Here is a 22665-nt window from a genome sequence, read left to right as displayed (position 1 = left end):
ATCATGAAAGGGTTAATATGATTATTATTATATCAATAAACACAGAATTGATTTTCATAATATTAAAAATATTCTTTCCTTAGTTACACATTTACGTATAAAAATAAATAGTATTCTATTTCCTGAAGAATAAAACCTAAATGTGTCTGTATCTAGGCCAATAAAATTAATACATTTATATTATTTTGTTTCTGTCCATGTAATAGAAAATATTAGATGTTCTTGCAGCCATTAATTCTATATTATGTGACTTGTTATCAACCTTCAATCCTCCTTCTGAGATTATAATCAAGGGTTTCTTCTCAAGATGTAAAGTGTGGTTTCATATACATAAGGTGTTATAGTGATCAGCATATTCCTCAGTCATATCTGTCTTATTGACATTAGATGCAAACTATGTTGTGGTTTCCAAATGCAGAACAAATAGATCTGTGTGCCACATTAATCTTTATTATAAGTCATTATAGCGAGATGAGCTGTCATATGCAGCAGGAACCATAAGAAACAGAAAACAGTAAAATTGTGATTTGCAAGTAATTGTACAGCAGTTTTATACATATTGTGGGGTGTATTTATTAATGTGCGACTTGACATGATACAATGTAATATATCATGTCCACTGCACATCGATAAATGCCGACAGCATACGCTGCTGGCATTTATCATTGCACCAGCTGTTCTTGTGAACTGCTGGTGCAATACCTCCCCCTGCAGATTCGCGACCAATCAGGGGGTGTCAATCAACCCGATCGTATTCGATCCTGTTGATTTCTGTCCGCGGCCTCAGAGCAGGCGGACAGGTTATGGAGCAGCGGTTTTTAGACCACAGCTTCATAACTTCTGTTTCCGGCAAGCCATACGGAGCTTGATAAATCGGCCCGTGTGACCCAAGTATGGGCCTTAACAAAATGTATACAAACATTATTATTACATAAATATATTTCCCTCTTGCTAGTAGCAACCAATGCTCAGCCGCTGGACTGATGGAACGTTTTCTAGAGAGGACATATTAACATTACAGCATTCATACAGTTTCCTACATCTTCTTCAGTGTCTCTTTCCTTTAAATACTGTCTTCTCTCCAGAATGAGTTTGACAAAATACCTTAAAAATCCTTTGCTTCTTAAAATAAGTTTCCGGCTAGCCGAAAACTTCGAGGGTAGATTGCATCATCCGCTGCTTGATAAATCTACCCCTTATGGTCAGCTCTGTTATCCATCCGCTAGCTCAGAACTTTGGAAAGATTTTGAATAGACAGATGTATACCATTAATTCCTCAGTGGAATTTTGAAGCAGAATTCCCCCTTTTCAAACAAACTGACATGGTCTAGAATCTAGTGTTCTAGTCTGTAAAACTTCCCTACTGATATTCAATGTCATTTTTCTTAAGATTCCATATCATTCATTTAATCTTTGTCCCTAAACCAAACAAAAGAGCTGTGATGATTTAAGTTCAGTCTTCAAAGATCCTTCTGAATGCAAAAATATAGGTTGTCCTGTTGTTTATGAGAGAGAAAAAAAAGTCTAGGATTTACTAAGTTACTAGATCATTGGGATATTCAGTTAACCATGTGACCATAGCAAAGTGTATCATAAAAATGCCCCTTGGTGGTTATTGCAAACTTTTTAAGATTTCACATTTTAATGTGATTGCAAAGTCTGAATATTAAAGGGACAGTAAAGTGAAAATGAAACTTTCATGATACAGATACAGAGTGTGCAATTAATAAAATAAATATATATATATAAATATAAAAACTAAGGCATCTATTTATCAAAGTGTTGACTTTCTTGCATTCGCCGGCACCAAGACGCTCACCTAAGATCGCCTAACATCACTGCCGTGGACCTGAATACGTTCTCCAAAATTATAAAAAAATCTGTCAAAAAGCCGTGCACCAAGTACGGTGCGATGAGCAGCCAATCGGAATTGAAGGGACGCCATCTTGGATGATGTCACTTAAAGGATCCATCATTGTTGAAGAAGACTCCGGATGAACAGGATGCTCCGCATTGGATGTCTTGAAGATGGAGCCGCTCCGCGCCGGATGGATGAAGATAGAAGATGCTGTCTGGATGAAGACTTCTGCCTGTCTGGAGGACCTCTTCTGCCCGGCTTGGGTGAAGACTTCTGCCCGTCGGGAAGACCACTTCGCTCGGCTTCGTTGAGGACTTTGGCCCGGTTGGGTGAAGACGTCTCAAGGTAGGGTGATCTTCAAGGGGTTAGTGTTAGGTTTTTTTAAGGGGGGATTGTGTGTTTTTTAGAGTAGGGTTGGTTGTGTGGGTGGTGGGTTTTAATGTTGGGGGGGGAATTGTAATTTTTTTTACAGGTAAAAGAGCTGATTACTTTGGGGCAATGCCCTGCAAAAGGCCCTTTTAAGGGCTATTTGTAATTAAGTGTAGGGTAGGGCTTTTTTATTTTGGGGGGGCTTTTTTATTTTGTTAGGGGGTTTAGAGTGGGTGTAATTAGTTTAAAAATCTTGTAATTATTTTATTATTTTCTGTAATTTAGTGTTTGTTATTTTTTGTACTTTAGACAATTTTATTTAATTTTATTTAATTGTAGTTAATTTAGGGAATTAATTTAATTATAGTGTAGTGTTAGGTATAATTGTAACTTAGGTTAGGTTTTATTTTACAGGTAAATTTATCTTTATTTTAGCTAGGTAGTTATTAAATAGTTAATAACTATTTAATAACTATTGTACCTAGTTAAAATAAAAACAAACTTGCCTGCAAAATAAAAATAAACCCTAAGATAGCTACACTGTAACTATTAGTTATTTTGTAGCTATCTTATGGTTTATTTTACAGGTAAGTATTTAGTTTTAAATAGGAATAATTTATTTAATGCATGAATATTTATATTCATTTAAATTATATTTAAGTTTGGGGGTGTTAGGGTTAGATTTAGGTTTAGGGGTTAATAAGGGTTAATAAATTTAATACAGTGGCGGTGGTGTAGGGGGGGCAGATTAGAGGTTAATAAATATAATGTAAGTGGCGGTGGGCTCTGGGAGCGGCGGTTTAGGGGTTAAACGCTTTATTTAGTTGCGGTGGGGTTCATGAGTGGCAGTTTAGGGGTTAATAAGTATAATGTAGGTGGTGGCGGTGTAGGGGGGGTTTAGACTCGGGGTACATGTTAGGGTTTTAGGTGTAAACATTCCCATAGAAATTAATGGGATATCGGGCAGCAGAGAAAAACATAATTTATGCTTACCTGATAAATTCCTTTCTTCTGTTGTGTGATCAGTCCACGGGTCATCATTACTTCTGGGATATAACTCCTCCCCAACAGGAAATGCAAGAGGATTCACCCAGCAGAGCTGCATATAGCTCCTCCCCTCTACGTCAGTCCCAGTCATTCGACCAAGAATCAACGAGAAAGGAGTAACCAAGGGTGAAGTGGTGACTGGAGTATAATTTAAAAGATATTTACCTGCCTTAAAAACAGGGCGGGCCGTGGACTGATCACACAACAGAAGAAAGGAATTTATCAGGTAAGCATAAATTATGTTTTCTTCTGTTATGTGTGATCAGTCCACGGGTCATCATTACTTCTGGGATACCAATACCAAAGCAAAAGTACACGGATGACGGGAGGGAAGGCAGGCTCATTATACAGAAGGAACCACTGCCTGAAGAACCTTTCTCCCAAAAATAGCCTCCGAAGAAGCAAAAGTGTCAAATTTGTAAAATTTGGAAAAAGTATGAAGTGAAGACCAAGTTGCAGCCTTGCAAATCTGTTCAACAGAGGCCTCATTCTTAAAGGCCCAAGTGGAAGCCACAGCTCTAGTGGAGTGAGCTGTAATTCTTTCAGGAGGCTGCTGTCCAGCAGTCTCATAGGCTAAACGTATTATGCTACGAAGCCAAAAAGAGAGAGAGGTAGCAGAAGCTTTTTGACCTCTCCTCTGTCCAGAGTAAACGACAAACAAGGAAGTAGTTTGGCGAAAATCTTTAGTTGCCTGCAAGTAGAACTTGAGGGCACGAACTACATCCAGATTGTGTAAAAGACGTTCCTTCTTTGAAGAAGGATTTGGACACAAGGATGGGACAACAATCTCTTGATTGATGTTCCTGTTAGTGACTACCTTAGGTAAGAACCCAGGTTTAGTACGCAGAACTACCTTGTCTGAGTGAAAAATCAGATAAGGGGAATCACAATGTAAGGCTGATAACTCAGAGACTCTTCGAGCCGAGGAAATAGCCATTAAAAACAGAACTTTCCAAGATAACATTTTTATATCAATGGAATGAAGGGGTTCAAACGGAACACCCTGTAAAACGTTAAGAACTAAGTTTAAACTCCATGGTGGAGCAACAGCTTTAAACACAGGCTTGATCCTAGCTAAAGCCTGACAAAAGGACTGGACGTCTGGATTTTCTGACAGACGTCTGTGTAACAAGATGGACAGAGCTGAAATCTGTCCCTTTAATGAACTAGCTGATAAACCCTTTTCTAAACCTTCTTGTAGAAAAGACAGTATCCTAGCGATCCTAACCTTACTCCAGGAGTAACCTTTGGATTCGCACCAGTATAGGTATTTCCGCCATATTTTATGGTAAATCCTTCTGGTAACAGGCTTCCTAGCCTGAATTAGGGTATCAATAACCGACTCAGAAAAACCACGTTTTGATAAAATCAAGCGTTCAATTTCCAAGCAGTCAGCTTCAGAGAAGTTAGATTTTGATGTTTGAATGGACCCTGTATCAGAAGGTCCTGTCTTAGAGGTAGAGACCAAGGCGGACAGGATGACATGTCCACTAGATCTGCATACCAAGTCCTGCGTGGCCATGCAGGTGCTATTAGAATTACTGATGCTCTCTCCTGTTTGATTTTGGCAATCAATCGAGGAAGCAGCGGGAAGGGTGGAAACACATAAGCCATCCTGAAGTTCCAAGGTGCTGTCAAAGCATCTATCAGAACTGCTCCCGGATCCCTGGATCTGGACCCGTAGCGAGGAAGTTTGGCGTTCTGGCGAGACGCCATGAGATCTATCTCTGGTTTGCCCCAACGTCGAAGTATTTGGGCAAAGACCTCCGGATGAAGTTCCCACTCCCCCGGATGAAAAGTCTGGCGACTCAAGAAATCCGCCTCCCAGTTCTCCACTCCCGGGATGTGGATTGCTTTTAGGTGGCAAGAGTGAGACTCTGCCCAGCGAATTATCTTTGATACTTCCATCATTGCTAGGGAGCTTCTTGTCCCTCCCTGATGGTTGATGTAAGCTACAGTCCTGATGTTGTCCGACTGAAACCTGATGAACCCCCGAGTTGTTAACTGGGGCCAAGCCAGAAGGGCATTGAGAACTGCTCTCAATTCCAGAATGTTTATTGGAAGGAGACTCTCCTCCTGATTCCATAGTCCCTGAGATCTTGTACGCAGCGTAGAAACGCTTCTTTCTTTATCTGGTTTGTTGACAACCTTGACAGATGAAATCTCCCTCTTGGGGGAGATAATTTGAAGTCTAGAAGGTATCCCTGCGATATGATCTCTAGAGCCCAGGGATCCTGAACATCTCTTGCCCAGGCCTGGGCGAAGAGAGAGAGTCTGCCCCCCACTAGATCCGGTCCCGGATCGGGGGCTCTCGGTTCATGCTGTCTTTGGGGCAGCAGCAGGTTTCCTGGCCTGCTTGCTCTTGTTCCAGGACTGGTTAGGCTTCCAGCCTTGCCTGTAACGAGCAACAGCTCCTTCCTGTTTTGGTGCAGTGGAGGTTGATGCTGCTCCTGTTTTAAAGTTCCGAAAGGGACGAAAATTAGACTGTCTAGCCTTAGCTTTGGCTTTGTCTTGAGGTAGGGCGTGGCCCTTACCTCCTGTAATGTCAGCGATAATCTCTTTCAAACCGGGCCCAAATAAAGACTGCCCCTTGAAAGGTATATTAAGTAATTTGGACTTAGAAGTAACATCAGCTGACCAGGATTTTAGCCACAGCGCCCTACGTGCCTGTATGGCGAATCCTGAGTTCTTAGCCGTAAGTTTGGTTAAATGTACTACGGCCTCCGAAATGAAGGAATTAGCTAGTTTAAGGACTCTAAGCCTGTCCGTAATGTCGTCTAGCGTAGATGAACTAAGGTTCTCTTCAAGCGACTCAATCCAAAATGCTGCCGCAGCCGTAATCGGCGCGATACATGCAAGGGGTTGTAATATAAAACCTTGTTGAACAAACATTTTCTTAAGGTAACCCTCTAATTTTTTATCCATTGGATCTGAGAAAGCACAGCTATCCTCCACCGGGATAGTGGTACGCTTAGCTAAAGTAGAAACTGCTCCCTCCACCTTGGGGACCGTTTGCCATAAGTCCCGAGTGGTGGCGTCTATTGGAAACATCTTTCTAAATATTGGAGGGGGTGAGAACGGCACACCGGGTCTATCCCACTCCTTAGTAACAATTTCAGTTAGTCTCTTAGGTATAGGAAAAACGTCAGTACTCGCCGGTACCGCAAAGTATTTATCCAACCTACACAGTTTCTCTGGTATTGCAACGGTGTTACAATCGTTGAGAGCTGCTAAGACCTCCCCTAGTAATACACGGAGGTTCTCCAATTTAAATTTAAAATTTGAAATATCTGAGTCCAATCTGTTTGGATCAGAACCGTCACCCACAGAATGAAGCTCTCCGTCCTCATGCTCTGCGAGCTGTGACGCAGTATCAGACATGGCCCTAGCATTGTCAGCGCACTCTGTTCTCACCCCAGAGTGATCACGCTTGCCTCTTAGTTCTGGTAATTTAGACAAAACTTCAGTCATAACAGTAGCCATATCTTGTAATGTTATCTGTAATGGCCGCCCAGATGTACTAGGCGCCAAAATATCACGCACCTCCCGGGCGGGAGATGCAGGTACTGCCGCGTGAGGCGAGTTAGTCGGCATAACTCTCCCCTCGCTGTTTGGTGAAATTTGTTCACATTGTACTACAGTTAGTACATAAATTTCTATTGGGCTCCACCTTGGCATTGGAACAAATGACACAGATATCTTCCTCTGAGTCAGACATGTTTAACACACTAGCAAAAAACTTACAACTTGGTTATAATCTTTTTTAGCAAAAAACGTACTGTGCCTCAAAGAGGTACTAACGATTAAATGACAGTTGAAATAGTGAACTGAAAAACAGTTATAGCATCAAACTTTAAAACAACAAAACTTTTAGCAAAGGTTTGTTCCCATTAGTAAAATAACAATAATTAAATTTGACATAAAAAATACAAAGCAACGTTTTTATTCACAGTCACTATAAGAATTCTCACAGCTCTGCTGAGAGAATTTACCTCCCTTCAAAGAAGTTTGAAGACCCCTGAGATCTATCAGAGATGAACCGGATCATGCAGGAAAAATAAAAGTAACTGACTGGTATTTTTTGATGCGTAGCAAAGAGCGCCAAAACGGCCCCTCCCTCTCCCACACAGCAGTGAAGAGAAACGAAACTGTCACAAATAAAGCAAAAAAAAAAAAAAAAAAAAAAAAAACTGCCAAGTGGAAAATAATGCCCAAATATTTATTCACACAGTACCTCAGCAATGTAAACGATTCTACATTCCAGCAAAAACGTTTAACATGATAAATAGTTATTAAAAAGGATTAGTGACCTTTAACAGAGTAGTTCCGGTGAAATACCATCCCCAGAATACTGAAGTGTATACATACATGTCATTTTAACGGTATGGCAGGATTTTCTCATCAATTCCATTCAGAAAATAAAAACTGCTACATACCTCAATGCAGATTCCTCTGCCCGCTGTCCCCTGATCTGAAGCCTTTACCTCCCTCAGATGGCCGAGAACAGCAATATGATCTTAACTACTCCGGTTAAAATCATAGTAAAAAACTCTGACAGATTCTTCCTCAAACTCTGCCAGAGAAGTAATAACACGCTCCGGTGCTATTTTAAAATAACAAACTTTTGATTGAAGTCATAAAAACTAAGTATAATCACCATAGTCCTCTCACACATCCTATCTAGTCGTTGGGTGCAAGAGAATGACTGGGACTGACGTAGAGGGGAGGAGCTATATGCAGCTCTGCTGGGTGAATCCTCTTGCATTTCCTGTTGGGGAGGAGTTATATCCCAGAAGTAATGATGACCCGTGGACTGATCACACATAACAGAAGAAATGAGCTTTCGCTGCTTTCCGACTCCCATTTATTCCTATGGCACCTGCCACCTCCAGGGCGCCGGATTGAAAACCAGTTACGCTGGGCGGAAATAGTGGCGAGCGTACCTGGTGGATATTTGATAACTTCCAAAAGTACATCTGTAGTGACGTAAGCATCGATCTGTGTCGGACTGAGTCCGGCGGATTGTTTGTTACGTCACCAAATTCTACTTTTGCCGCTTTGTAGGGTTTGATAACTAAGGCGAATCAGGCTCACCACAAATACGCTGCAGAATTCCATTGTATTATATTGCATTGTATTTAACATTATATTATATAACATTGTATATAACATTGTATTAAATTACATTGTATATAACATTGTATTATATAACATTGTATATAACATTGTATTATATTACATTGTATATAACATTGTATTATATAACATTGTATATAACATTGTATTATATTACATTGTATATAACATTGTATTATATTACATTGTATACAGGGAGTGCAGAATTATTAGGCAAGTTGTATTTTTGAGGATTAATTTTATTATTGAACAACAACCATGTTCTCAATGAACCCAAAAAACTCATTAATATCAAAGCTGAATATTTTTGGAAGTAGTTTTTAGTTTGTTTTTAGTTTTAGCTATTTTAGGGGGATATCTGTGTGTGCAGGTGACTATTACTGTGCATAATTATTAGGCAACTTAACAAAAAACAAATATATACCCATTTCAATTATTTATTTTTACCAGTGAAACCAATATAACATCTCAACATTCACAAATATACATTTCTGACATTCAAAAACAAAACAAAAACAAATCAGTGACCAATATAGCCACCTTTCTTTGCAAGGACACTCAAAAGCCTGCCATCCATGGATTCTGTCAGTGTTTTGATCTGTTCACCATCAACATTGCGTGCAGCAGCAACCACAGCCTCCCAGACACTGTTCAGAGAGGTGTACTGTTTTCCCTCCTTGTAAATCTCACATTTGATGATGGACCACAGGTTCTCAATGGGGTTCAGATCAGGTGAACAAGGAGGCCATGTCATTAGATTTTCTTCTTTTATACCCTTTCTTGCCAGCCACGCTGTGGAGTACTTGGACGCGTGTGATAGAGCATTGTCCTGCATGAAAATCATGTTTTTCTTGAAGGATGCAGACTTCTTCCTGTACCACTGCTTGAAGAAGGTGTCTTCCAGAAACTGGCAGTAGGACTGGGAGTTGAGCTTGACTCCATCCTCAACCCGAAAAGGCCCCACAAGCTCATCTTTGATGATACCAGCCCAAACCAGTACTCCACCTCCACCTTGCTGGCGTCTGAGTCGGACTGGAGCTCTCTGCCCTTTACCAATCCAGCCACGGGCCCATCCATCTGGCCCATCAAGACTCACTCTCATTTCATCAGTCCATAAAACCTTAGAAAAATCAGCCTTGAGATATTTCTTGGCCCAGTCTTGACGTTTCAGCTTGTGTGTCTTGTTCAGTGGTGGTCGTCTTTCAGCCTTTCTTACCTTGGCCATGTCTCTTAGTATTGCACACCTTGTGCTTTTGGGCACTCCAGTGATGTTGCAGCTCTGAAATATGGCCAAACTGGTGGCAAGTGGCATCTTGGCAGCTGCACGCTTGACTTTTCTCAGTTCATGAGCAGTTATTTTGCGCCTTGGTTTTTCCACACGCTTCTTGCGACCCTGTTGACTATTTTGAATGAAACGCTTGATTGTTCGATGATCACGCTTCAGAAGCTTTGCAATTTTAAGAGTGCTGCATCCCTCTGCAAGATATCTCACTATTTTTTACTTTTCTGAGCCTGTCAAGTCCTTCTTTTGACCCATTTTGCCAAAGGAAAGGAAGTTGCCTAATAATTATGCACACCTGATATAGGGTGTTGATGTCATTAGAACACACCCCTTCTCATTCCAGAGATGCACATCACCTAATATGCTTAATTGGTAGTAGGCTTTCGAGCCTATACAGCTTGGAGTAAGACAACATGCATAAAGAGGATGATGTGGTCAAAATACTCATTTGCCTAATAATTCTGCACTCCCTGTATAACATTGTATTATATAACATTGTATTATATAACATTGTATGTAACAGTGTATTATATTACATTGTATATAACGTTGTATTATATTACATTGTATATAACATTGTATTATATAACATTGTATGTAACAGTGTATTATATTACATTGTATATAACATTGTTTTATATTACATTGTATATAACATTGTATTATATAACATTGTATGTAACAGTGTATTATATTACATTGTATATAACATTGTATTATATAACATTGTATATAACATTGTATTATATAACATTGTACATAACATTGTATGTAACAGTGTATTATATTACATTGTATATAACATTGTATTATATTACATTGTATATAACATTGTATTATATAACATTGTATAAAACATTGTATTATATAACATTGTATAAAACATTGTATTATATAACATTGTATATAACATTGTATTATATTACATTGTATATAACATTGTATTATATTACATTGTATATAACATTGTATTATATAACATTGTATATAACATTGTATTATATTACATTGTATATAATGTATTATATAACATTGTAGGGAATAAAGCACATTTGAAAATACAAGTGAATTGGAAAGTTTGGTTTAATCTACAGCATCATAGTTTAAAGGGATAGTAAACACCAAAAATGTTATTGTTTAAAAAGATAGATAACGCCTTTATTTACCATTCCCCAGTTTTGCATAACTAACACTGTTATAGAAATATACTTTTTACCTCTGTAATTCCCTTGTATCTAAACTTCTGCAGACTGCCTCCTAATCTCAGATCTTTTGACAGACTTGCATTTCAGGCAATTAGTGCTGACTCTTAAATAACTTGACATGCGTGAGCACAATGTTATCTATATGAAACACATGAACTAATGCCCTCTAGCTGTGAAAAACTGTCAAATACATTTAGATAAGAGACAGCCTTCAAGGGCTTAGAAATTAGCATATGAGCTTTCAACTAAGAATAACAAGAGCACAAAGCATATTTGATGACAGTAAATTAAAAAGTCGTTTGAAATTACATGCCCTATCTGAATCAAGAGAGTTTAATTTGGACTTTACTTTCCCTTTAAAGGGACAGTAAAGTAAAAATAAAACATTCTTAGTACAGATGGAGCAAGATATTTTAAACATTTTTCCAATTTTGTTATCAAATTTGCTTTGTTCGTTTGTTATCCTTTGTTGAAGTATAAACCTAGGTAGTATGATAGGAGATTATGTGTGCACATGTCTATAGTTCTCTATGGCAGAAGTAAAGTTGTTTAAAATTCATGTAAAATTTACTTTGATTTCATTGTCCCTTAATTTGAAAAAACAAATTTACAACATGTTTGACAGTTTCTAGTAGCTGAAAAGAATTTGTGTCATGCTGTGTTCTAGTAACGCTGAGGTTATGGTATTGTACTATAACAAAAACAATATATAACAAGAGCGTTACAAAACGCTGTATGTTTTGTTCACAATGACGTCATTTGCAGTTCTGCTCTGTTTTAACAACACCTCTCATATTGCCACAAAAGCTGCTATTAAATAATGCAAGAGAAAAGCGGATTTGTACTGACTGATAAATATTTTTAAGACTGTACAACAAGGCTAAACTGCTTTGGAGAACACAATTCAGTCCTCATTGTTGCACTTCTATTTTATGTATTTTATATAATCTATTGTGTGGGTAACCTAGGATGGCAGTTGATAGGCTTCTATGGTTCTATGTATTTCTTCCCGGCTAGATTTAGAGTTTTGTCGGTAACGACCCGCGTAGCTAACGCTGGCTTTTTTCTGGCCGCACCTTTAAAATAACTCTGGTATTGAGAGTCCACAAAATGGCTGCGTTAGGCTCCAAAAAATGAGCGTACAGCATATTTAACGCAACTGCAACTCTCGATACCAGAGTTGCTTACGGACATGGCCAGCCTCAAAAACGTGCTCGTGGACGATTCCCCCATAGAAAACAATGGGGCTGTTTGAGCTGAAAAAAAACCTAACACCTGCAAAAAAGCCGCGTTCAGCTCCTAACGCAGCCCCATTGTTTGCTATGGGGAAACACTTCCTACGTCTGCACCTAACACTCTAACATGTGCCCCGAGTCTAAACACCCCTAACCTTACACTTATTAACCCCTATTCTGCCGCCCCCGCTATCGCTGACCCCTGCATATTATTATTAACCCCTAATCTGCCGCTCCGTAAACCGCCGCTACTTACATTATCCCTATATACCCCTAATCTGCTGTCCCTAACACCGCCGACCCCTATATTATATTTATTAACCCCTAATCTGCCCCCCACAACGTCGCCTCCACCTGCCTACACTTATTAACCCCTAATCTGCCGACCGGACCGCACCGCTATTATAATAAAGTTATTAACCCCTAATTCGCCTCACTAACCCTATAATAAATAGTATTAACCCCTAATCTGCCCTCCCTAACATCGCCGAGACCTAACTTCAAACATTAACCGCTAATCTGCCGACTGGAGCTCACCGCTATTCTAATAAATGTATTAACCCCTAAAGCTAAGTCTAACCCTAACACTAACACCCCCCTAAATTAAATATAATTTAAATCTAACGAAATTAATTAACTCTTATTAAATAAATTATTCCTATTTAAAGCTAAATACTTACCTGTAAAATAAATCCTAATATAGCTACAATATAAATTATAATTATTTTATAGCTATTTTAGGATTAATATTTATTTTACAGGTAACTTTGTATTTATTTTAACCAGGTACAATAGCTATTAAATAGTTAAGAACTATTTAATAGCTAAAATAGTTAAAATAATTACAAAATTACCTGTAAAATAAATCCTAACCTAAGTTACAATTAAACCTAACACTACTCTATCAATAAATTAATTAAATACAATACCTACAAATAACTACAATGAAATAAACTAACTAAAGTACAAAAAATAAAAAAGAACTAAGTTACAAAAAATAAAAAATTATTTACAAACATCAGAAAAATATTACAACAATTTTAAACTAATTACACCTACTCTAAGCCCCCTAATAAAATAACAAAGCCCCCCAAAATAAAAAAATGCCCTACCCTATTCTAAATTACAAAAGTTCAAAGCTCTTTTACCTTACCAGCCCTGAACAGGGCCCTTTGCGGGGCATGCCCCAAAGAATTCAGCTCTTTTGCCTGTAAAAAAAAACATACACTACCCCCCCAACATTACAACCCACCACCCACATACCCCTAATCTAACCCAAACCCCCCTTAAATAAACCTAACACTAAGCCCCTGAAGATCTTCCTACCTTATCTTCACCTCACCGGGTATCACCGATCGGTTCTGGCTCCAAAATCTTCATCTAAGCCCAAGCGGGGGCTAGACATCCATCATCCGACGGCTGAAGAAGTCCAGAAGAGGCTCCAAAGTCTTCATCCTATCCGGGAAGAAGAGTAGATCCGGACCGGCAACCATCATCTTCCAAGCGGCATCTTCTATCTTCATCCGATGAGGACCGGCTCCATCTTGAAGACCTCCACCGCGGACCCATCTTCTTCCGACGACGACTTCCCGACGAATGACGGTTCCTTTAAGGGATGTCATCCAAGATGGCGTCCCTCGAATTCCGATTGGCTGATAGGATTCTATCAGCCAATCGGAATTAAGGTAGGAAAATTCTGATTGGCTGATGGAATCAGCCAATCAGAATCAAGTTCAATCCGATTGGCTGATTCAATCAGCCAATCAGATTGAGCTTGCATTCTATTGGCTGTTCCGATCAGCCAATAGAATGCGAGCTCAATCTGATTGGCTGATCGGATCAGCCAATCGGATTGAACTTGATTCTGATTGGCTGATTCCATCAGCCAATCAGAATTTTCCTACCTTAATTCTGATTGGCTGATAGAATCCTATCAGCCAATCGGAATTCGAGGGACGCCATCTTGGATGACGTCCCTTAAAGGAACCGTCATTCGTCGGGAAGTCGTCGTCGGAAGAAGATGGGTCCGCGGTGGAGGTCTTCAAGATGGAGCCGGTCCTCATCGGATGAAGATAGAAGATGCCACTTGGAAGATGATGGTTGCCGGGCCGGATCTACTCTTCTTCCCGGATATGATGAAGACTTTGGAGCCTCTTCTGGACTTCTTCAGCCGTCGGATGATGGATGTCTAGCCCCCGCTTGGGCTTAGATGAAGATTTTGGAGCCAGGACCGATCGGTGATACCCGGTGAGGTGAAGATAAGGTAGGAAGATCTTCAGGGGCTTAGTGTTAGGTTTATTTAAGGGGGGTTTGGGTTAGATTAGGGGTATGTGGGTGGTGGGTTGTAATGTTGGGGGGGTAGTGTATGTTTTTTTTTACAGGCAAAAGAGCTGAATTCTTTGGGGCATGCCCCGCAAAGGGCCCTGTTCAGGGCTGGTAAGGTAAAAGAGCTTTGAACTTTTGTAATTTAGAATAGGGTAGGGCATTTTTTTATTTTGGGGGGCTTTGTTATTTTATTAGGGGGCTTAGAGTAGGTGTAATTAGTTTAAAATTGTTGTAATATTTTTCTGATGTTTGTAAATATTTTATTATTTTTTGTAACAGTTCTTTTTTATTTTTTGTACTTTAGTTAGTTTATTTCATTGTAGTTATTTGTAGGTATTGAATTTAATTAATTTATTGATAGTGTAGTGTTAGGTTTAATTGTAGGTAATTGTAGGTATTTTATTTAATTTATTTATTGATCGTGTAGTGTTAGGTTTAATTGTAACTTAGGTTAGGATTTATTTTACAGGTAATTTTGAAATTATTTTAACTATTGTAGCTATTAAATAGTTCTTAACTATTTAATAGCTATTGTAGCTCGTTAAAATAAATACAAAGTTACCTGTAAAATAAATATAAATCCTAAAATAGCTATAATATAATTATGATTTATATTGTAGCTATATTAGGGTTTATTTTACAGGTAAGTAATTAGCTTTAAATAGGAATAATTTATTTAATAAGAGTTAATTTATTTTGTTAGATTTAAATTATATTTAACTTAGGGGGGTGTTAGTGTTAGGGTTAGACTTAGCTTTAGGGGTTAATACATTTATTAGAATAGCGGCGAGATTCGGTCGGCAGATTAGGGGTTAATAATTGAAGTTAGGTGTCGGCGATGTTAGGGAGGGCAGATTAGGGGTTAATAAATATAATATAGGGGTCGGCGGTGTTAGGGGCAGCAGATTAGGGGTACATAGCTATAATGTAGGTGGCGGCTCTTTGCGGTCGGCAGATTAGGGGTTAATTATTGTAGGTAGGTGGCGGCGACGTTGTGGGGGGCAGGTTAGGGGTTAATAAATATAATATAGGGGTCGCCGATGTTAGGGCAGCAGATTAGGGGTACATAGCTGTAATGTAGCTGGCGGCGGCGTGCGGACGGCAGATTAGGGGTTAAGAAGTGTAGGTAGCTGGCGGCGACATTGTGGGGGGCAGATTAGGGGTTAATAAATATAATATAGGGGTCGGCGGTGTTAGGGGCAGTAGATTAGGGGTACATAAGGATAACGTAGATGGCGGTCGGCAGATTAGGGGTTAAAAAAATTTAATCGAGTGGGGGGGCCTCGGTTTAGGGGTACATAGGTAGTTTATGGGTGTTAGTGTACTTTAGGGCCCAGTAGTTAAGAGCTTTATGAACCGGCGTTAGCCCAAAAAGCTCTTAACTACTGACTTTTTTCTGCGGCTGGAGTTTTGTCGTTAGATTTCTAACGCTCACTTCAGCCACGACTCTAAATACCGGAGTTAGAAAGATCCCATTGAAAAGATAGGATACGCAATTGACGTAAGGGGATCTGCGGTATGGAAAAGTCGCGGCTGAAAAGTGAGCGTTAGACCCTTTTTTGACTGACTCCAAATACCGGCGGTAGCCTAAAACCAGCGTTAGGAGCCTCTAACGCTGGTTTTCACGGCTACCGCCAAACTCCAAATCTAGGCCTCCCTTTACTGAAACTTACCAGACTTCCCCTGTAAATATAGCTAAAAAAAGAGCCCACTTCGACACGGGGACTTTTCCAACCATAAATACTGAAATAATAATAAGTCCTGGGCTTTTAATTAAGGAAGCAACAGCTCCAGAAAGAATAAATAAACTAGCCTGTGATATTATAGGGAAAAGCTAAGATAATTATCAGTGTAAAACAACAGGGTTATGATGGTAGATACTTTCAACAGATAAATAAGAAAATGTGCACAAACCTGTGCAAAACTATTGAGCATATGTAAATACATATCTCACAACGAATAGAGCGCAGTAAGGATATGTCAGCTGCGCTAAACATTCTTTGTTAAAAATTTTTACCATTGACTTCTAATACTAGATTGTCCGCTATTCTAAGCATGGGGCCGCCACTGCGCTATCAGTTAATCTCCACTTGTAATCTGGGCCTTAGTCATTAAATTGGTTACTTGCTATTAAGTAGTCTAAGACACACAAGCCACAACTGTGGGACAGTGGCACAATGCAAAGGAAACAAAATGTACAGTAATGTGTTCCCAGAATCTTAGATGTGTTTACTCACCTCATTGCTACATATTATGACCTTCACTGAAAATAGTAGAAAATAGAACCACACTGTATCATAAAATGACTTTCGTAATGACAGGAAAATGCCCCATTTAATAAGTGGCCCCATTTAATAAAGCCTGTTCACCTGGGATCACAGAAAGAGGACTGCAGTACGTTGCCCGTATTAAACCTGCTTGTGCAATGCTGCCCATTGCTCATGCTAGCCCAATGGTGCACGAGCAAAGGCTGTCAATCACCCCAAGCCAATGTGCCAAGGGTGATTTTAATCTGCCAGCTAAGAGCTGGCATGAAAGTTCAAAAACAGAGGTCTGATGACCGCTGCTACCTAACTATGAGCTGCAGGGTCACTCATGCGAGCCTGCAGCAAAGTACCTCCAAAGTTGCATATGCAGCTTGATAAATGGAGCCCTGAGTGCTCAACATGGCTTCTTATTCCACTGTGCATTCGGTTCCTTACATTACTGCTGCCAAATAGTGCTCCTGAAGGGAGCTGACTCCTAAATATACGTCCCTGCTTTTCAACAAAAGATACCAATAGAACAAGGAACAGTTGGTAATAGAAGTAAATTAGAAAGTTGTTTAAAATATAATGCTCTATCTGAATCATGAAATAATAATTTGGGTTTCATAACCATTTAGGTGAATAACCAGAGATAACTGGATCATCATGGATCACCACAAATGGATTTAGCCATGGTTTTATTAAAAATCCCTAAATGTTATACTGATTAAAGCTATCCTGCTGGATCTTTTGTTAAACTTTTCATAAATATCTGTGTCCTCACAATTCTAAAAATCATATTATTTTAGTTTCTTTTGTTCAATAAAGCCACTGTCATTCTTTACCTGATCTGCAGTTCTTTATTATCATAAATCCCACACAGGTTTCTTTGCTTCTAAAGATATTCTTTTAATTATTTATTGAGTTACTTCAACTTATCTATTCCAATATTACTTTATAATACATCTAAACTACAGTCCCTAAACTACAGCAATATAATGCGTCCCTTCAACCAAACAAGGGTGACACAGGCAGTTTCACTAGACACATACAAAACACAGAAATTGACTGTACTCTCCAACTGGATCGGGTAAAAAGCTCATAGAGAAATAAAAAAATTAAAATATTAACACATACAAAGTTTGGCACTCTTCTGCAAGCAAACAGTTGTATTAAAATCAAAATGAAAGACTTAGTTTCAACATTTTGCAAAATGGTTTAAGCCCATTAAGCTGGCAATGTCTCTCCATGCTGGCGAGGTTTTGAGTATTGGGTCAAATATCTCAATCATGAAAGTTTCATTTCAACTTTATATCCCTTTAAGTTTCCCACCACTCTACAAACTGAGGAATATCTATGGAGCCATTTTGTCTACCAGTAGGGAAGAGTATTATTTGTCTTGGTACAGAAGCGCTCAGAATATCAATCAGGCATTAAACTTCAGAAGAAAACACAAAGAAGCTAACATACTCTGAATCCATCTGAGGTGAAGAAAAAAGTATCTAAAGATAATTGAAAGGTGTAGGCATTATCTAATTAAAAATGATAACTACCTCATTTGTACAGGGTGTTGGAAAGTGGAAATGTGGTTGCTTCGCCAAATTAGCAACTGCAAGATAAATGAAAATGATCCCTTTTTTTCTTGAAAAAAATATTATATTTAATGGTTTTAAAGGTTTGGGACTTCATTTTTTTTTTTTACCTATTGTTGTTGCTAATGCACATCAAACGACAGGAGTTTTAAGAACAGAACAAAGGTTTCCACCACGCATTAAAGAATGAGATTGTAATTATGGAAATATTTCCAAAGAAATAAAAGGAATATATATATAAAGAAAATGTTAATGATCTGCAAAAGGATCTGACACAAAATTATTTTAATTGGCTTGCTGTTAAGGCTCTATAAGAATAAAATTAACTATTGAATTCAAAGAAAGTGCATTGGCTCACAGCTCACAGATTGTGCATTTAACTCCTTAGTTGCAGTAAAGGGCTGGAGGACATTTATTTTACTGTTTTAGTCTTAAAAGGTTCCATATCTACAGAGCAATTACCAGCATGAAGAAGTCATCCTTTGTTTTACTCCAACTAATACCAGCATGGCCATCTACATAAATGTTTTCAGGGAGGTTAAAAAAAAGAAAAATATTCCCTATTAATAATATTAATAATAATAATGACAACGGATAATGTATATAATTGAATATAAAGAATTAAATTCTAGATGCTCATGAATATCAGTATTAGGCATATACACAGACAAATTGTGCATCACAAATATAAAAAAATAATATTTTTTCCTTTTGTATTAGTAATGGCATTGTTTAGATTTCATTTAACAGAAATCTATTTTTCTGTTAATCCATAATGTCGGAAGTCATCAGGACAGACTGGAAAAAGGTGTGCAGCAGATTAAACTTAAATAAATGTAACATCATAGCTAGTGCTACTGCTACAAATCAGCAGAAGCACATTTTTAAAATTAATTTATTTTTTACTTTAATATCAAGAATAAAAATGAATTGCCTGCAGAATTCCCTTTCCCACTTTTATAGTAACAGTTTTAACTGTGTTAATGGACAACAAATCCCCTTTTTTCAGCTTTGCTAGAGAGATCTACTCACTGGGTCTTGGATCCCCATCTTGTTGTTTCTTTATGTTAATTCAGTGTCTCGACAACCATCAGCACTCATCATGTTGCGTCTGTCTGGTTTTAACACCTTTGCAGGGATTAGACACCTAGAAGTATAGGTTCAGTAAAGCAAAATGGCATGCTATAGCAATTTAAAGGTATATGGAGATCAAAAATAAACTTTTATAATGTAGACATCAAAAATAAACTTTTATAATTTAGACAGGGTGCACAATTAAAATAAAATATCAAATCTAGGCTAATTATATCATCAATTGTATCATCACGCGTATCGCACATTCCTGAGCTTAGTATTCTCTTGGGGGAAAGCACTGTTTCAAGAAAGGCTACCAATTGCATGCTCTGTCAAGAAGATTTAATTGTAATTACCCTGTCCCTTTAATCAATTATGCAAATTGTACAAGTTTTGTTTTTAATTGTTTATTTTTATTTTTACATGAAAATTAAAAATAATTGTGTAAAGTAATATCAAACCAAACATGGGCAAAAGCTATAATCAGGGAACATAGCGTGAATCCATATGTATTTCTCATTGACTGGAATAGGCATTGTTGCTAAAAAGTGCTGGCAGTCAATATGTTAATAAAAACCTTGGAGATTATTTATGAATATTTTACATCTCACATAGAAGATTAGAAATAAGAATTAGAAATAAAAAAGGGGAAGCCACCCAAAATAATAAAAATAAAATCCCTACCCTATACTAAATTACAAAAAGCCCTTAAAAGGGCTTTTTGCAGGGCATTTCCCCAAAGTAATCAGCTCTTATACCTGTAAAAAAAAGCCAATACCCCCCTCAACATTAAAACCCACACACCCAACCCTACTCTAAAACCCACCCAATCTCCCCTTAATAAAACCTAACACTAATCCCTTGAAGTTCACCCTACCTTAAGACATCTTCACCCAACCGGGCATAAGTGGTCCTCCAGACGGTCCGAAGTCTTCATCCTATCTAGGCAGAAGAGGTCCTCCAGACGGGCAGAAGTCTTCATCCAGGCGGCATCTTCTATCTTCATCCATCCGGACGGAGTGGGTCCATCTTCAAGACATCCAACGCGGAGCATCCTTCCAAGCCGACGACTACCCGAAGAATGAATATTCCTTTAAATAACGTCATCCAAGATGGTGTCCCTTGAATTGCGATTGGCTGATAGAATTTTATCAGCCAATCGGAATTAAGGTAGGAAAAATCCTATTGGCTGATGCAATCAGCCAATAGGATTGAAGTTCAATCCTATTGGCTGATCCAATCAGCCAATAGGATTGAGCTTGCATTCTATTGGCTGATTGGAATAGTCAATAGAATGCAAGCTCAATCCTATTGGCTGATTGCATCAGCCAATAGGATTTTTCCTACCTTAATTCCAATTGGCTGATAGAATTCGATCAGTCAATCAGAATTCAATGGACACCATCTTGGATGTCGGATGTCTTGAAGATGGACCCCCTCCCCTCTGGATGGATGAAGATAGAAGATGCCACCTGGATGAAGACTTCTGCCCATCTGGAGGACCTCTTCTGCCCGGTTGGGTGAAGACGTCTCAAGGTAGGGTGATCTTCAAGTGGTTAGTGTTAGGTTTTATTAAAGGGGGATTGGGTGGGTTTTAGAGTAGGGTTGGGTGTGTGGGTGGTGGGTTTTAATGTTGGGGGGGTATTTTACAGGTAAAAGAGCTGATTAGTTTGGGGCAATGCCCCGCAAAAAGCCCTTTTAAGGGCTATTTGTAATTTAGTATAGGGTAGGGATTTTTATTATTTTTGGGGGCTTTTTTATTTTATTAGGGGGATTAGATTAGGTGTAATTAGTTTATTTTTTTATTATTTAATTATTTTCTGTAATTTAGTGGGGGGTTTTTGCACTTTAGATAATTTTTCTTAATTGTATTTAATTGTATTTAGTTTAGTAAATTTATTTAATTATAGTGTAGTGTTAGATGTAATTGTAACTTAGGTTAGGTTTTATTTTACAGGTATATTTGTTTATATTTTAACTAGGAAGTTATTAAATAGTTACCTAGTTAAAATAAATACAAACTTACCTGTAAAATATTATTGTAGCTATCTTAGGGTTTATTTTATAGGTAAGTATTTAGTTAGGTAATGATAGTAATATTCATTTAAATTATATTTAAGTTAGGGGCTGTTAGGGTTAGGGGTAGACTTAAGTTTAGGGGTTAATACATTTAATATAGTGGTGGTGGGTAGGGGGGGCAGATTAGGGGTTAATAATTATAATGTAATTTATTAGAATTGCTGCGGGGTCCTGGAGCGGCGGTATAGGGGTGAATATATTTATTAGAGTTGTGGCGGGGTCCGGGAGCGGCGGTATAGGGGTTAATATATTTATAAGAGTTGCAGCGTGGTCCGGGAGCGGCGGTTTAGGGGTTAATATACTTATTAGAGTTGCGCGGGGTCCGGGAGCGGTGCTATAGGGGGTAAACAGTATAGTATAGTGTGGGTGTTTAGTAACAGGGTAGCTGTTAAAAAAGCTGTAAAAAAGCCGAAGAGCAGCGACTTCGATGACTGTTAGTTAACAATAGTCCGCTGCTCATCGCTCCGTACTTGGTGCGCGGCTTTTTGACAGCTTTTTTGATAATTTTGGAGAACGTATTCAGGTCCGTGGCAGCGATGTTAGGCGATCTTAGGCGAGGTATTGGTGTCGTTGAATGCAAGAAAGTCGACGGCTTGATACATAGAGGCCATAGTACACACAGAAATGACACACTCAAAACACACACACACATATACACAATACACACATAACGCACACATGTATACACTATACACACATATACACTATACACATACACACATATACACACACATATACACAATATACACATACATAGACAACCACACATATACACTATACACACAAACACACACATATACACACAAATACACACATGATGCACACACATATACACACACATATAGACAATACACACAAATACACACATAATGCACACCCATATACACTATACACACAAACACACACATACACACACACACACATATATACACTATGCACACAAACATACACATTACACACATGCATACACACACACATATATATACAGTATACAAACAAATATACACATAACACACACACATACACACACACATATATACTATGCACCTAAACACACACACATTAGACACACATATATACACACAAATATACACTATGCACACAAACATGCCCATTACACACATACATACACACACACATACACTATAGACACAAATACACACATATACACTATGCACACAAACACACAAACATATACACACAAATACTGTATATAC

General features: G+C 38.4%; 1 protein-coding gene across 1 annotated transcript in view; it reads left to right on the top strand.

Annotated features, from left to right (window-relative positions):
- LOC128640533 (VPS10 domain-containing receptor SorCS1-like) overlaps window positions 1–22665 on the top strand; it is a 1407808-nt gene that overhangs the window by 738924 nt on the left and 646219 nt on the right.

Source organism: Bombina bombina, chromosome 9 (assembly GCF_027579735.1).
Source record: "Bombina bombina isolate aBomBom1 chromosome 9, aBomBom1.pri, whole genome shotgun sequence".
Classification (NCBI taxonomy): domain Eukaryota; kingdom Metazoa; phylum Chordata; class Amphibia; order Anura; family Bombinatoridae; genus Bombina; species Bombina bombina.
Note: the sequence above shows the minus strand (reverse complement) of the source record. Positions and strands in the feature narration are given on the sequence as shown.